We start from the raw sequence: 18138 nt of genomic DNA on the forward strand, positions 1-18138 counted from the left end.
GTATCTTTTAAAATTACCGTTATTAGTACCTTCAAAAGCGTAATTATGAATGCCTTTAAAAGTTATCATTATTAGTACCTTTTTAAGTCTTATAATGTGTATCTTCTTAATTTATCATTAGTAATACATTCTATAATTATAATTAGTACCTTCTAGTCATTATTAGTAGCTATTAATCTTATCTTTGATAGCACCCTCTGAAGTTATCAATATCACTTCTTTATAAAGTTGTATTTGTTTATGCTTTCTAAAATCATCACTCTTAGTTCCTTCTAAATTTATCATTATTATCAATTTCTAAATTTTTCATTAATAGTACATTTGGCCACCTTTAAAGTTATAATTAATACTATTTTCTAACGTTATTAGTGCATTATTAAATTGTAATTATATCTAACTTCTGAATTTATTATTATTGATACTTTGGAAAGTTATATTAGTGTCTTCGTTATTATTTTTACTAGCCTACAAGACTCTCGTTACCAGTACCTTTAAAGATACTACATTGTAGTTGTATTTTATAAATGTCATTATTAGCACATTCTAATGTTATTATTAGGAACTTTCATAGTTATCAGCATAAGTGAGCATCATTATACCTTTTTAATTTATTATAATGTGTACCTTCTCTTCTAATTTTACCATTATCAGTACATTCTAAAATTACAATGTGCTAAGTCATTAGTACTTTGTAAATTTATCATTTTCATTGTAACTTTCAAATGTTCTCATTGTCTTCTAAACTTGTCATTATTCGTATATTTCATACTTGTAATAATTACAAGTATATTCTAAACTTGTCATGTATATTAACCGTGTTGTTATTAGTATATTCTGAACTTGTTACTTTACTAAACGCGTCATTAGTATGTTCTAAACTTCCCATTATTGGTATGTTATAAATTTGTAATCATTTATTTGTAAACTTATCATTATTAGTATATCCTAAACTAATCATTATTAGAATATTCTAAACTTGTCATTATTGGTACACACTAAGGTTACCATTAATAGTATACTCTAAACTTATCATTATTAGAATATTCTAAACCTGTCATTAGTAGTATATTCTAAACTTTTCAATATTAGTATAAATTAAAGTTATCGATACTTTTCATTATTAGAAGATTCTAAACTTGTTATTATTAGTACCTCCTAAACTTGTCATTATTGGTATATTCTAAACTTGCTTATGCAAGAAGACATTAAAGTTGTCATTATTACTTCTCATTATTAGTATACTTTAAAGTTGTTATCATTAGTATATTCTGATCTTATTATTATCTATATATTCTAAACTTATCATTATTATTATATTCTAATCTCAATTTGTCATATTTTATATTCCAAAATTGTCATTATTAGTATGCTCTATACTTGTCTTTATTAGTATATTCTAAACATGTTGTTATTTGTATATTCGAAACTTGTCATTATTACTATACATAAAATTTATTGTTAATAATATATTCTAAACATGACATTATTAGTACACATTAAACTTGCAATTATTCTATCATTAATTGTGTCTTTTAAATTTGATATTATTATATTCTAAAACTTTTCTTATTGGTACACATTGAAGTTATCATTAATAGTATCCTCGTAACTTGTCATTATTAGTACCTTTTAAACTTGTTATTAATGGTACACATTCAAGTTAACATTAATAGTACCTTTTCAACTCGATGTTAATAGTATCTTCTAAAACGTTTATTACACTGGGCAACAAAAAACAATTCTTTGCCTGGTGTTTGAGATATTTTAGCGAATTCTTATGTGGTTTGGCTGCTAAATTAAAAAATGAGTTCAGTTTTTCCCTATCAGGTATAGTTTTTTACTCTTCTTATTTCCATTTTAGTTACGTTGGTCGATAAAAATCCTCATAAAATCTTCTCGAACAGTATACGACAAGACTGTTTCCTTAAAGTATTTTATTCATACATGAGCAAAACACAGGAAGAAATAGCGAGGCCATTATACAGAAAAGAGCACAAGTATGAAAATAAAATAAAAGCTTTGTGGCAGAAAATTCAAGGAATAAATTCACGTTTCTTTGTGCGCCGTGAATGTTGAGCCGCTGGTGAATCTCGTTTTAAACACCAAGAGTAGTCTGCCATCATCACAGAATCCCAACGTCATTGGTACCGAGTTTCCATCTCCTTGATGTCCTGATGAAATCGTTCGCCTTGTTCATCGCTAACATCTCAGAGATTTTCAGGAAAACGATCAAGGTGACTGAAAAGAAAATGCATTTTGATGCTCATATTTGCACCAATTTGACCAAAAGTTGATATTAAGATGGCAACAAGATCCTTATACAGTAGTTGTCACTTTTGTGGTTCCCAAGGACATTTTGCACTACTTCAACAAATGCGCGCCATGGTTCACTCATCGTTTTCATGAAGTTTGTGTCCTTCAAGAGCTTACGGATTTGTGGTCCATCAAAAATCCCTGCTTTCAGTTTTTCAATCGTCAGTTCTGGAAATACATAGCAGATATATTTGAAACACTCCCCATTTTTGTCAAGAGCTTTGACGAACTGCTTGATCAGTCCGAGTTTGATGTGCAAAGGATCTTATCTCGCTCAACTAAAGGTTCTTCCAATATATTGACAGCTCTACATGGAACCATATTTGTTCGAGGTGGCCAGTTTTTTCTTGACATAGTGGTTTACTCGGTCTCTGCTGTCCCACATGCAAAGAAAGCATGGGTATTTGGTATAACCAGATTGCTGTCCCATGAGAATATTCACCATCTTCAAGTCAACACAGATGACCCATTTATGATCATGGTACCGTATCTTCTTTAAAAGTAACTTAATTTCTTCATATTTTTCCGTAAGAGTTGTTGAGTGGGCAAGTGGGACAGAGCCATACAAATTCCCGTTGTGCAACAATACACTTTTTAAACTTTGCTTAGAGCTGTCTATGAAAAGACGCCATTCATCTGGTTTATATTCCTCAATACCAAGTTTTTTAAGAAGCCCACTAATATCTCTCCAACTCTCCCTCTTTTATAAAGAAAAAAAAAAGGAACTCTTCATGCCGATTCCGATAAAAGGTTATACTGACACCATTCTCTGGAAGATTCTTTTCTTTCAGTCGGGAAGGCAACAGTTCTGCTGAGTTTTTTGGGAGGTTCAAGTCACGAACTAGATCATTCAGCTCCTCCTAGGAGAAAAGCTGAGGTAAAGTCGTACCTGAAAAGTCTTCGTTTCCAGTGTCATCTTCAGGTGATGAGATTTCTTCAGTTGAGGGCAAAGTTATCTGAGGCAAGACACTGAAGACAGGAATAGGAAGCTCTTCACTGTGTGGAACCGGTCTGATAGCTGAGGCAAGATTAGGATAGACAAGCTTTGTCGGTTTTTCCTGTTAATACCCTTCAAATTTAGGGCACAAAAGTACCAGTCGTCTAGGTGATTTTTGGGCTCCCGCCACACCATTGGTACAGCGAATCTCATACTTTTCCTTGTCCCTTTAGTCCACTGTCGCATATGCTCTGTACGTTGTTTGCAAATACTATGCGGTGCCCAGTAATTATCTTGGTCTCCCAGCTTGACCCCAAAATATGCCATATAAGCTCTTTCAACAAAGTCCGTGATGTTTTCCCGATTTTCAGGCAAAGTGTATTCTCCACAAACGTGACAAAACACATTTGGAGAATTTACGCAAAACCTTCTGGAAGACGACATCTTGCTCATTTTCTGTTGCTGAATTCACCACATCTCAAAAAAATCTGGAAAAATAGAAAATTAGAATTAGATATGGCAAAGAAAATTAGAGTGGACGTACGCACATTGTGATTATACGAAAATTCGGTAACTTCAAAACTAGACCTGATTGGTCAAAATGAAGGTTATTTTTGGACTCAGGAGACAAATTTCCTATAGGAATGACTTTTATTTCCTGAACACCAAAAACTTGCAGACCAGTGTTATCATTAGTATATCTTGTAAACATGACATTATTAGTACACTAAACTTGTCATTATTAGAATATTCTAAACTTGTTATCATTATTATATTTTTAAATTGTCATTAGTTTGTCATTAGTTTGTCATTATTGGTATATTATAAACTTGTCATTATTAGAATATTCAAAACTTGTACATTCTAAGCTTCCCATTCTTAGAAAATTCTAAACTTCTCATTACTAGTGTATTCTAAACTTGTAAATATTAGTATATATTTTAAATTATCATATTAATGTTTTCTAAATGTGCTATTATAACAACTTTCTAATAATAAGAAGTATATACTTATAATGACAACTTTAGAATATACTAATAATGACAAGTTTATAACATAAATATGTACAAATAATGACAAGTTTATTATTTACTATTAATGACAATCTTAATGTGTATCAATAATGAAAATTTAAGAATATTCTAGCATTGATAAGTTTATAAGGTTAATGATAACTTTAATGTTTACTAAAAATAAAATAAAAATGAAAAATGAAAACTTTGGAATATACTCATAACAATTTTATGGTAAAAAAATAATTTACTAAAATTACAAAATTAGAATAAGCTTATGGTGACAAATTCAGAATATACTAATAATGGGATATTTAGAATATACTAATAATGACAAAATTGGAACATACGAAGATACCAATAACGACAATTTTATAATATACTAAAAATGATAATTTTGAAGGTACCTTTAATGAAAACTTAAATGTGTACTAATAATGTGATTTTTGGAATATGCTAAAATGACTAATTTAGAATATATCTAATGTGTACTAATAATGATAAGTTTAGCATGTACTATTAATTCTTAATTTAATTTGTACTATTAATGAGAAGTTTAGAAAGTAGTATTTTGATCACTTTTATGTGTACAAATGGTAACAATAAAAAGTCTAGTAGCCACTAATAATGACAAGTTTAGAAGGTGTTATTAATGATAACTTTAATGTGTTCTAATATTGACGTGTTTAGAAGGTACTACTAATGAGAAGTTTAGTAGGTATTATTGATGATAACTGTAATGATTAATAAAAATGATAAGTTTAGAAGGTACTATTCATAATAACTTGAACATATACCACAAATGACAAGTTAATAATGTCAAGTTCAATGTGTACTAAAAATGAAAAGTTTAGCAGGTGCTAATAATGACCAGTTTCGAAGGTCCTCTTCATGAAAAATTAATTTTGTAAGTTTAGAAGATACTATTATGGTAATATGAATAACATATTTTGAATATACTAACAATGACAAGTTTAGAATATACTCATAATAACAAATTTAGCATATACTATTAATGATAACTTTGATGTGTACAAATAAGAAAAGTTTAGAATATACTAATAATGACAAGTTTAGAGTATACTAATAATGACAAGGTTATAATATACTATGAATGATATCATTACTATGAATAGTAACTTTAATGTTTACTAATAATGACTATTAACGGTAACTTTAATGTATAATAATAATGACATGTTTAGAATATACTAATAATGTGAAGTTTAGATAAGGTGTTCTAATAATGATAATTTTAGACAAGTTTAGAAGGTACAAATAACAACAAGTATGGAAGGTACTATTGATTATAACTTTAATGTCTATAAGTTTAGAATATACTAATATTAGTTTAGAAGGTACTCTTAATGTATACTAATAACGACATAAAATAATGAAATACTTTAATGTGTACTAATAACGACAAGTTTAGAAGGTACTCATAATGAGAATTGTTGATATATTAATTGTTAATATATTATTAGTGTATTCTAAACTAATCATTATTTGTACATAGTACCTTCTAAATTTGCCATTTTATTATATTCTAAACTTTTCATTATTATGTATACTAATAACGACATAAAATAATGAAATACTTTAATGTGTACTAATAACGACAAGTTTAGAAGGTACTCATAATGAGAATTGTTAATATATTAATTGTTAATATATTATTAGTGTATTCTAAACTAATCATTATTTGTACACATTAACATAGTACCTTCTAAATTTGCCATTTTATTATATTCTAAACTTTTCATTATTAGAACACTTTAAAGTTGTCACTAATAGTACTTTGCCTTCTCATCTTGTAATTATTATTAAAGTTATCATTAATTGTACCTTCTAAATTGAATATTATTATATGTATATTAGTATATTAGTATATTCTAAACTTGTCATTATTAGTATATTCTAAACTTGTCATTATTAGTATATTCTAAACTTGTTTAGAACATGCTAATAATGAAAATTTAGAATATACTAATAACGACACGTTTAGAGTAATGATAACTTTAATGTGTTCTATTAATTACAAGTTTAGAATATACAAACAATAACAAGTTCAGAACTTACTCCAAATGGTAAATTTAATGTGTGCTAATAATGAAAAAATTACAATTTATTAATGACAACACAACAGCACAGTCGAGTGTAAGCAAAACTATATATTTAGATTGCTAACTATAATCCTCTTCAGTAGTACTTGCTAACTATAATCCTCTTCAGTAGTACAAAAAGCAACCACATAGAAAAGAAAGAGAACTTGATGATGACATGAGGTCGGGTTAGGGGGAGGGGGAGGAAAGTTTAGAAATTTTATTTTGTGAAAAATAACCTTGATAATCTGATGTCCATTTGAAATAATCTTGATAATCTGATGTCCATTTGAAATATTCATACTGGGCAAATATTCAATTAATGTAGATTGGTACTGTTCATGATAACTTTAATGAGTAAATTTTAAAATATATTAATAACGATAAGCTTAGAAGGTGTTATTAATAATAATTTCAATGTTTACTAATAATGACAATATACTAATAATGGCAATTTTAGAATATACGATAAACTTGAGACAAGCTTACTATATACTACTAACGATATAGTAATAAAAAGAAGTTTACAATAACAAGTTTAAAAGTTACTATTAATATAACTAATATTACTAATAATAAAAGAAATAGAATAAAAAGCTTAGAAATTACTATATACTACTAACGATATAGTAATAAAAAGAAGTTTACAATGATGAGTTTAAAAGGTACTATTAATATAACTAATATTACTAATAATAAAAGAAATAGAATAACAAGCTTAGAAAGTGTTATTAATGATAACTTTAATTTGCACTAATAATGACAAGTTTAGAAAATACTGATAATGGCAAGTTTAGAAGATACTATTAATGATAATTTTAATGTGTACCTAAAATGTGTACAGCTGCACAGAAAACTATCGTTAGTAAATCACGCTAATCATTTTGACACAAAACAACGAAACTATTTGAGACAAGTTGAAGTCTCTATCGGAAATAAGATTATCATGTCATAGTGAATCCATATGAACTCCGGAACTATTATTCGATTCATATTCATTCAGAAGGAATTCGAACAATTCGAACCCCAGAAATACCAACCCTTCGGTATCATAAGGTTATGTTCATTAGCGAATGTTTCGACACCCCTACTAACGATAGTTTTCTGTGTAGCTGTACCTTGAAATAATCTAATAATGACAAGTTTAGAACGTATTTTTAATGATAAATTTAATGTGTACTTACAAAGAGAAGTTTAGAATATACTATTACATACATACATACATACATACATACATATACCAAGGCTTTTTTCCCCTTACCAGGGAGGTAGCCAAAAAGGACAAGGCATAAAATTATTCCCACCCATTCCATCCCCGAAAACACTCTACACCCCTCCACCCTCCCTCCCATCTTAGCACCTCCTAGATGACGGGTCATCCCTGCACCCTGTCCACTGCCCTGGGTCAGAAGCAGTGTCGCAGGACACAGTACATCCACAGCAAGACCGCTTCATTAAATCGGCGACCCCCCCTCTCCGTCCCCCCATATAAAGGAGAGGACGGGCAGAAATCCCTTCGGGCTGCGTCAAAATTTTTGCTCACACACACCACCACACCCCTCATTCCCCCGTCCATTCCACCTCATGCATATACAACCTTCTCCATTCACCCCTGTCTTCTGTCCTCTCCCGTCCTTCCTCAACAGACATTGCCCTCTTCCCAAAAGCCCCCTTCACCCCATCCATCCATCTCATCCTAGGACGTCCCCTCATGTTCACTTCCTCCACATCTGCCTTCCATACCTCCTTTACTAGTCTTTCTACACTCATTCTTTCCATGTGTCCAAACCATCATCTTTCATCAACCCTATCTCCCAGCTCCCTTTCCACCCATGTTCACCTCCTACTAATGATGAAAATAATTACAAGTGTAAAAGGCACTGTTTACTAATAAAGTAAAGTTTAGTATATACTAATAATTACAAGTTTAGAAGGTACTAATAATGATAAATGTATACTAATACTGACAAGTTTAGAATATACCAATAATGACAAACTTAGAACATACTATTAATGACAACTAATAATGAAAAGTTTAGAATATACTAATAATGATAAATTTAGAAGGTTACGTTAATGAGTACTAATAAAATGTTTAATACACTAATAACACTGGGGAACAAAATTCACCTTTTTGTCAGTTGCATACATTTTGAGACCTGTTTCTGGGTAAATTGAGGTCACTGATTTCAAATATGGCACCGGTTTTTTTTCTATCGGGTCTAGTTTTGTTGCGGTGAGTTACCTCCCATTTGCTACTCTATATAGTTAGACTACCATATACTACTGCTAAAAATCTAAACCAGCACACAGAGAGGAATTACCAAACACGTAGAATTAATTTTTAATTACTTTTATTTACCTTGACAAGCATATTTTGGATCCATCAGTTGCTTTTGTGAACTATGCCAGATTTATTCAGGCACAAACTTGCGTTTAATGGACTGTCTTGAATATCGCCTCTCAGTGCAGTCTCGCTGAATGCTCCAGCAATAGTCCGCCATCATGTGAATGTCCCAGCGACCTTGATATCTGTCTTCCATGACTTTGATATCCTGGTGAAAGCGTTCACCTTGCTCATCACTCACGTCCCCTAAGTTTGCCGGAAACAGTTCAAGATGACTGTTCAAGAAATGCTTCTTAATGCTCATGTTGCAACCTAACACATGAAAACTTTCCATCAAAGATTCAACGAGCTCTTTATAGTCCTCTGGTTTCCTGTTTCCAAGAAAGTTCCTTACAACAGAAACGAATGCTCCCCATGCATTTTTCTCAACATCAGTCATGGATAGAGTGAAGGCTTGGTCTTTAATCAGCGTCCTAATTTGAGGGCCGTCGAAAATACCTGCTTTGAGTTTTTCTAGCGTTAAACCAGGGAACACTTCACACAGATACTTAAAACAGTCACTGTCATTATCGAGCGCCTTGACAAATTGTTTCATAAGGCCCAGCTTGATGTGAAGGGGCGGGGAATTTTTTTTTTTCACTTTCCACTAGGGGTTCATAAATGATGTTCTTTTTCCCAACATTGAGGCTTTCCCTAACTGGCCATTCCTTCTGAATCCAGTGTCTGTCTTTGGCTCTGCTGTCCCAGAGGCAGATAAAGCAAGGAAATTTTGTATACCCACCTTGCTGTCCTAGCAAACAATTGACCGTTTTTAGATCAACACAGATCTCAAATATGTGTTCTTCATATTTGAGTAGCTCCAAAACCGTTTTGATGTGTTCATATTTTTCTTTCAGGTGTACTGAGTGTCTTATGGGTATTGCGCCAAAGATGTTGCCTGTATGTAATAAAACACACTTCAGACTCCGCTTAGAGCTATCTATAAAGAGGCGCCACTCTTTCGGATCATAACCTGGAGCTCCCATCGCGGTGACTAATCCAGGAATATCACAACAGTGGACGAGGTCAAATTTAGAATCAAAGAACTGTAAGAGGTTCTTTTCTCTGTTGCGAAAGAATGTTACCTTTGTGTCTATTTTCAGCAAGTTTTTATCTTTTAACCGTGAAGCCAACAATTCTGACAGCTTTTTAGACAGACCCAGATCTCGAACTAAGTCATTGAGTTCTGCTTGGCTAAATGTTTCCGGTTCTGTTGATATGCCTGCAAAATCTAAGTCATTTCTGTTAGTTGACTCCTCTGTGACCTCAGTGTCACATTCACTGTCAGATTCAACAGAAGCAAGTTGAGTGAAGATAGGCTTTGGAACATCATCTGAATGGGGCACAGGCCTGATTGCTGAATCTAGACTAGGGTATGTGATAAGATGACGAGTTTTACTAGTGAAACCAGCAACACGAGTCACGCAAAAGTAACAGTCTGTGACATGGTCCCGTGGCTCACGCCATATCATCGGAATACCGAATGTTATTTTGTCTTTTACTTTAGTTCATTGACGCAAGTTTTCTTCGCAGGAATGCATACCTTATGCGGTGCCCATGGTTTGTCTTGATCTCCAAGTTTCACTTTAAAGTAGCAAAAGTAAGCTCTCTTCACAAATTCACTAATGTTCCTTCTTTGCTTTGGAGCTGTCAATGCACCACAAATGTAGTAGAATGAGTCCGGGCACGTCACACATTTCCTTCTACTTGCTATAGAGGCCATGTTTCCTTTGATTGAAGTCAACACTGTTTACAGAATGATCACACCTGGAAAAGAAATAAAATAATTGTTTTAATGAAATAAAATAATAATGCATACACAAATCTATATTTGACGCACTGATGTAATTAAGAATAGTATTTGATGAATGTAAACTAATATGCTTATTACCTCCCTTTGCTATTTTCAGAACATGTCACCTGATATGTAAATTGCCGCGTACCATCAAAACTAGACCTGATCTGCACAAACGAATGCCATTTTCAGAATCTGTGACCTCAAATCTACCAGAATCAAGTGTCAGAACTCATGCAACCGAAAGTGTGTTCCCCAGTGTAATGACAAGTTTAGAATATATTAAAGAAAATTTTAGAAGGTAGTAATGATCATAACCTTAATATGTACTAATAATGACATATATAGAAAATACTACTAATAATAAGTTTAATAATACCAAGTTTACAATATACTAATAATGGAAAGTTTAGTAATGAGTTTTGAATATACTAATAATGACAAACTTACAATAAAATTAGAATAAGTTAAATATACTAATAATGAAAATTTTAAAATACAATAACAATGACAAGTTTAGAATGTTGTAATAATGACAAGTTTACTGTATTAATAATTTCAAGTTCACAAGTTCTACTAATGATGTACCAATAATGGGAAGTTTAGAAATTCTTATTAATGATAACTTTAATGTGTACTAACAATAATGTTACCAACAATAATAAGTTTAAAAGGTAGTATTAATGACAAATTTCGAAGCTACTATTAATAACTTCAATGTGTACCAGTAATAACAAGTTTAAAGGATAATAATAATATCAAATTTAGAAGGCACTATTAATGATAGTTTTAATGTGTACGAATAATGACAAGTTTCGAAGGTACTATTAATAACAACTTCAATGTGTAATAATAATGTCAAGTTTAGAATACATAATTAACAACAAATTTTGTATATAGTAATAATGATAATTTTGGAATACACAAATAATAAAATATTTAGAAAGTACTACTAATGATATCTTTAATATGTACAAACAGTGACAAGTTTGGAATATACTAATAAAGACAAGTTTAGAACATATTAATAATGACAATTTTAGAATATACTATTATGACAAATTTAGAATATAATAATAATGATTAGTTTAGAATATACAAATAATAATGAGATTCGAATATACTAATAACAACTTTAAAGTATACTAATAATGACAAGTCTAAAATACTGTGATAATGACAACTTTAATGTCTACGTGTATAAGGAAGTTTAGAATAAATCAATAATGATAAGTTTAATGTGTACAAATAATGACAAGTTTTGAATATGGTAATGAAGCATAATTATAATGACAATTTTATAAGACAAATTTATAGTATAATAATAATGATAAGTTTAGAGTATACAAATAATAATAAGATATACTAATAATATAATAATAATAATAATAACAACTATTATATATGTACTAATAATAACTTTAAAGTATACTAATAATGACAAGTGTAATATAATGTAATAATGACAACTTTAATGTCTATTTGTATAAGGAAGTTTAGAATATACCAATAAATAACAAGTTTAGGAAGTACTAATAATAACAAGTCTACAATATTCTAATAATGAAAACTATCGATAACTTTAATTTGTACTAATATAAGTTTAGAATATACTGATAACTTTAATGTGTACTAATAGTGAAATCATAATAATTACAAGTTGAAAGGTACTATTAATCATAACGTTAATGTGTACTAATAATGCAAAGTTTAGTATATGTTAATAATGACATGTTTAAAATGTAATCTTAATAATAACTTAAGAGTAATAATATTTTTTTCGATTTTTTTTAACAATGAATATTTTTGAAGGTACCATTAATGATAACTTCAATGTGTACTATGTATAAAATATACTAATAATGACATGTTTAGAATATTCTAATAATTACATGTTTATAATGATAACCTTCATGTGTTCTACTAATGACAAATTTCAGGCATACTGATTAGTACTAATCGTAATAATATCATACTAAACATAATACTAAATATAATACTTATTAATGATAATTTTAGCATATACAAATAGTGGGAAACTTAGCATATAATGATGACAAGTTTAAAAGGTACATTTAATGATAGCTCTAATGTGTTTAGTTTAGAACATATTGATAATGAGATCTTTAAAATATAATAATAATGACAAGTGTAGAATATTCAAATAATGACAAATTTAGAATATTATAATGATGACAATCTTAGAATATTCTAATAATGATAAGTTTGAAATATACTAAGGATGACAAATTTAGAATATCTAATAATGAAGAGTTTAGAATGTACTATTAATAATAACTTTATCTTGTACTAATGACGACAAGTTTAGAATATAATGATAATGATAAGTTTAGAATATACTAATTATGACAAGTTTAGAAGGTACTATTAATGATAACTTTAATGTGTACTAATAAAGACAAGTTTAGAAAATACAAGTTTAGAAGATACAAGTGATGATACCTTGAATGAGTTTTGAACATACTTATAACAACTTTAGAATATACTAATAATGACAAGTTTATTAAGTACTATTAGTTAACATAAATGTCTAATAATAATAACAAATTTATTAGTTACTAATAATGACAATTCTAATGTGTACCAACAATGAAAATTTAATAATATACTAGCATTAAATAGTACCTTCTAAACTTGTCATTATTAGTAACCCTCTAAACTCTTAGTACCTTCTAAACTTGTCATTATTAGTACACATTGAATATATCATTAATAGAACAATCTAAACATCTCGTTATGAATACCTTCTAAACTTCTCGTTATTAGTATCTATTAAAGTTATAATGAAGAGTACCTTCTAAACTAATCATTGTTAGTATATTCCAAAGTTGTTATTAATAGTAGACATTAAAGTTATAATTCTTCTATACTTGTCATTATTTTTACCTTCTAAACTTGCCAAAATTAGTAACTACTAAACTATTAACAGTACTTTTCATTCTTGTCATTATTTGTACCTTCTAAACTTGTCAAAACTAAACTTGTCAATACAAGTAATAAGCAATAATAGAACCCCTTATATTTATCATTAGTAATAACTTATATTTATCATTAATAATAACTTATCGTTATTAGTATACATTAAAGTTAATTAAGAGTACCTTCTAAACTAATCATTGTTAGTATATTCTAAGGTTGTTATTAATAGTAGATATCAAAGTTATAATTAACAGTAAATTCCATACTTGTCATTATTTCTACCTTCTAAACTGACCAAAATTAGTAACTACGTGTCATTATTTGAACCTTATAAACTTGCCAAATTTAGTAACACCTAAACTTGTCAATAATATAATATTTATCATTAATAGTGTCTCATTATTAGTATATTCTTAACTTCTCATTATTAGTACACATTAAAGTTACCATTAATAGTCATTATTACTACACATTAAAGTTATCATTAATCATTATTAGTATATTATAACCTTGTCATTACTAGTATGATCTAAACTTGTCACTATTAGTATATTCTATACTTTTCTTATTAGTACACATTAAAGTTATCATTAATAGTATACGCTAAATTTGTTATTATGAGTATATTCTGAGTATGTCATTGTATACGAAATATGTCATTATTGTCGAAACTTGTCATTACGAAACTTGTCATTATTAGTACACATTATATATATATATATATATATATATATATATCATTAATAGAACAATCTAAACATCTCATTATAAACTTATCGTTATTAGTATTAAAGTTATAGTTAAGAGTACCTTCTAAAATAATCATTGTTAGTTTATTCTAAAGTTCTTTTTAATAGTAGATACTAAATTTATAATTAACAGTACCTTCCATACTTGTCATTATTTTTACCTTCTAAACTGACCAAAATTAGTAACTACTAAGTTATTAAGAGTACCTTCCATGCTTGTCATTGTTCGTACCATCTAAACTTGTCAAAATTAGTATCAACTAAACTTGTCAATATTAGTATATATAAACTTGTCATGAATAGAACACAGCTTCTCATTATTAGTGTTATTATTAGGACACAATAAAGATACCATTAATAGTCATTATTATTACACATTAAAGTTAGCATTAATAGTAATAATGTCATTATTAGTATATTATAACCTTATCATTATTAGTATGCTCTAAACTTGTCACTATTGTATATTCTATACTTTCCATATTAGTACACATTAAAGTTATCATTAATAATATATGCTAAATTTGTTATTATGACTATATTCTAAAATTTTCATTATTAGTATATACGAAATATGTCATTATTAGTACATTTCAAACTTGTTATTGTTATTTAAATTTATCTTCTAAACTTGTCCTTATTAGTACACATTTAATTTGTCATGAAGACTACCTTCGAAACTGGTCATTATAAGCACCTGCAAAACTTTTTATTCTTAGAAGACATTAAAGTTATCAATAATAGTGAACTTGACATTATCAGCGCATTTTAAACTTGATATTTGTAGTACATGTTCAAGTTATCATGAATAGTACCCTCTAAACTTATAATTTTTAGTAGGCATTACAGGTATAATTAATAGTACCTTCTAAACTCCTTTTATATGTTCTAATAATGGCAAGTTTAGAAAATACTATCGATGATAACTTTAATGTGTGCTAATAATTAACACTAATAATGTCAGGTTGGGAAGTTACTATTTAACTCTAATTTGTACTAATGATAACATGTTTAGTAAGTACTAATAATGACACGTTTAAAATATACTAATAATAAGAAGTTTAGAAGATACTATTAATAATAAATTTATGGTGTTCTAATAATGATAAGTTTAGAAAATGACAATGACAAGTTTAGAAGGTACTCTTTATGTTAATTTTGAATATGTTGTAATGATAACTTTAATGTAATGACAAGTTTTCTAGGTACTAATAATATCAAGTTTACAGGGAACCAACAATAACACGTTTAGAAGGTACTATTTATTATAACTTTAATGTGTACTAGTGTGTACTAATGTGTACAAGTTTAGAACGTACTCATAATGAAAACTTTAGAAGATACCATTAATAGTATCTTTAATGTGTACTAATAATGGCATGTTTGTACTAATGATAACTTTTATGTGTTCTAGTATTGGCAAGTTTAGAAGTTACTGTTAATGATAACTATTAAAGGCGCTTGTAATGTCTAGTTAAGGAGATACTATTTAACTATAATTTGTACTAATAATAACATATTTAGTAAGTACTAATAATGACACGTTTGGAAGGTACTATTAATGATAACTTCAATGTGTACCAAGTTTTTGAATATACTAATAATTTTCAAATTTAGAAGGCATTATTAATGATAGTTTTAATGTGCATTGATAATGAGAAGTTTAGAAGATACTATAAGGACAAGGAGGTACTATAAGGACAAGGCACTAAAGGACAAGTTTAGAAAAAAATAACAAAAATATAGTAATAATGATAAGTTAGAAAGTACAACTAATGATAACTTTAATATTTACATATAATGACATTCTTAGAACATACCAATAAAGATAATTTTAGAATGACAAGTTTAGAATATCATAATAAAGACAAGTTTAGAACATACCAATTATGACAATTATAGAAGCAATGGTGAATTTAAAATATAATAATAATGGCAAGTTTGAAATATACATATAATAATATGATGAAACTTGTTTAAAATACTGCAATAATGACAACTTTAATGTCTTCTGATATAATTATCTAGTAATGATAATATTAATGTGTGCCTAAAATGAGCACTTTGGAATAATCTAATAATGACAAGTTTAGAACGTAATATTAATGATGATTTTAATGTGTACTAAAAAAGAGATCTTTAGCATATACAAATGCTGACAAGTTTAAAGACATGTTTTAGAACATACCAATAATGGCATTTTTAGAAACATACTAATAATGGTGACTTTAAAATATAATAATATTGACAAGTTTGAAATATACTAATAATATAATAATAACATACTTGTAAACTTGTTTAAAATGCTTCAATAACGACAATTTTCATGTCTTCTAATATAATTATCTTGTAATGATAATTTTAATATGAATAACAAGTTTAGAAGGTACTAATAATGGGATGTTTCGATTATACTAGTAATGACTAGTTTAGAATATACACATAATAAAAAATAGAATTATACTATTAATGATAACTTTAATGTGTACTAATAAAATGTTTATAATAGTGACAATTTTAGAATATACTAATAATGACAAGGTTATAATATACCAATAATGGTATTATTACTATTAATGATAACTTTAATTTGTACTACTATTGACAACTTAAATGTGTACTAATAATGATATTTTTAGAATATACTAATAATGAGAAGTTTAGAAGATACTATTAGTGATAAATATAAAGTGTTCTAATAATGACAAGTTTAGGATATACTAATAATGACAAGCTTATTAGTTACTAATTTTGACAAATTTATAAAGTACAAATAATGACAGGTATGGAATGTACTGTTAATTATAAATTTAATGTCTACTATTAATAACGAGTTTAGAATATACTAATAGTAATTAGTTTAGATGGTACTCTTAATTATAATTTTAATGTGTACTAACAACGACAAATTTAGAAGGTACTCATAATGAGGAGTTTATATTGTCCTATTAATGATATATATAATGTGTACTAATAATGACAATTTTAGAATATACTATTAATGATAACTTTAATATGCACTAATAATGACAATTTTAGAAGGTACTATCAATGATAACTTTAATGTGTACCAATAATGAACAGTTTAGAAGGTACTAATAATGACAAGTTGAGAAGGAGTACCTTCTCAACTTGTCATTATTAGTACCTATGATAACATTAATGGGTACTAATAATACTAATAATAAGTTTAGAAGGTATTTATAATGACAAGTTTAGAAGGTACCATTAATGTTTATTATTAATAGTGTTTAGAATATTCTAGTAATATCAAATTTAGAAGGTATTATTAATGATAACTTCAATGTGTACGAATAATGACATCTTTAGAATGTACTAATGATATCAAATTTAGAAGGTACTGTTAATGATACTTGAAATGAGCTCTAAATGTGGCAAGTTTAAAAGTACTATTGTTAGCTTTGCTATCACTAACACTTATTATTATTCCGTAGGCCCCATGCCTTCTCCTTCTCTTTAGTATATTTCCACAAAATCTTCTATAATCAGAGTTAAAGTTTCTTGGTATAGTTTTCTCGACATATTATCTTCTAAATAATACACTTGGTTCTTCCAGTTACACCAAGGGACGTCACTATTTAATTCATCCAATAACTTTTAACGTTACAAATAAGTGCCACCCTTTTAGGGCGTGACTTTACCTCCATGCATCAATAATTTTTCTCCTCCTCCACCCTTTTCTCCAATCAGAAACACTGTTATACTGCCACTAGAAATCTCGATATCCTAATCTATATTTACAAATATCAGACGGTAAGCTGATTTGCAGTCGGCCACTGTATCATAACAAACTAATAAAATTTTCATATCGTTTCACCTACCTCTCGATCTACCAAAATATCTATCTCTATCTACCGGTCTCTTACAACTACTATTTATGAT

General features: G+C 28.5%; 1 protein-coding gene across 2 annotated transcripts in view; it reads left to right on the forward strand.

Annotated features, from left to right (window-relative positions):
* LOC143021926 (uncharacterized) overlaps nucleotides 1-9718 on the forward strand; it is a 122061-nt gene extending 112343 nt beyond the window's left edge. Inside the window, exon 7 of one of the 2 annotated variants that reach the window (XM_076179795.1) lies at nucleotides 9609-9717. The gene's annotated coding sequence lies outside the window, so the exon portion shown is untranslated. Of the gene's footprint in view, nucleotides 1-9608 lie in introns of both variants that reach the window. The other variant, XM_076179805.1, reaches the window with a different exon arrangement.
* Nucleotides 9719-18138: the final 8420 nt, after the last annotated feature.

The sequence above is a fragment of the Oratosquilla oratoria genome, chromosome 43 (assembly GCF_046742065.1).
Source record: "Oratosquilla oratoria isolate Oo_2021 chromosome 43, ASM4674206v1, whole genome shotgun sequence".
Taxonomy (NCBI): Eukaryota; Metazoa; Arthropoda; class Malacostraca; order Stomatopoda; family Squillidae; genus Oratosquilla; species Oratosquilla oratoria.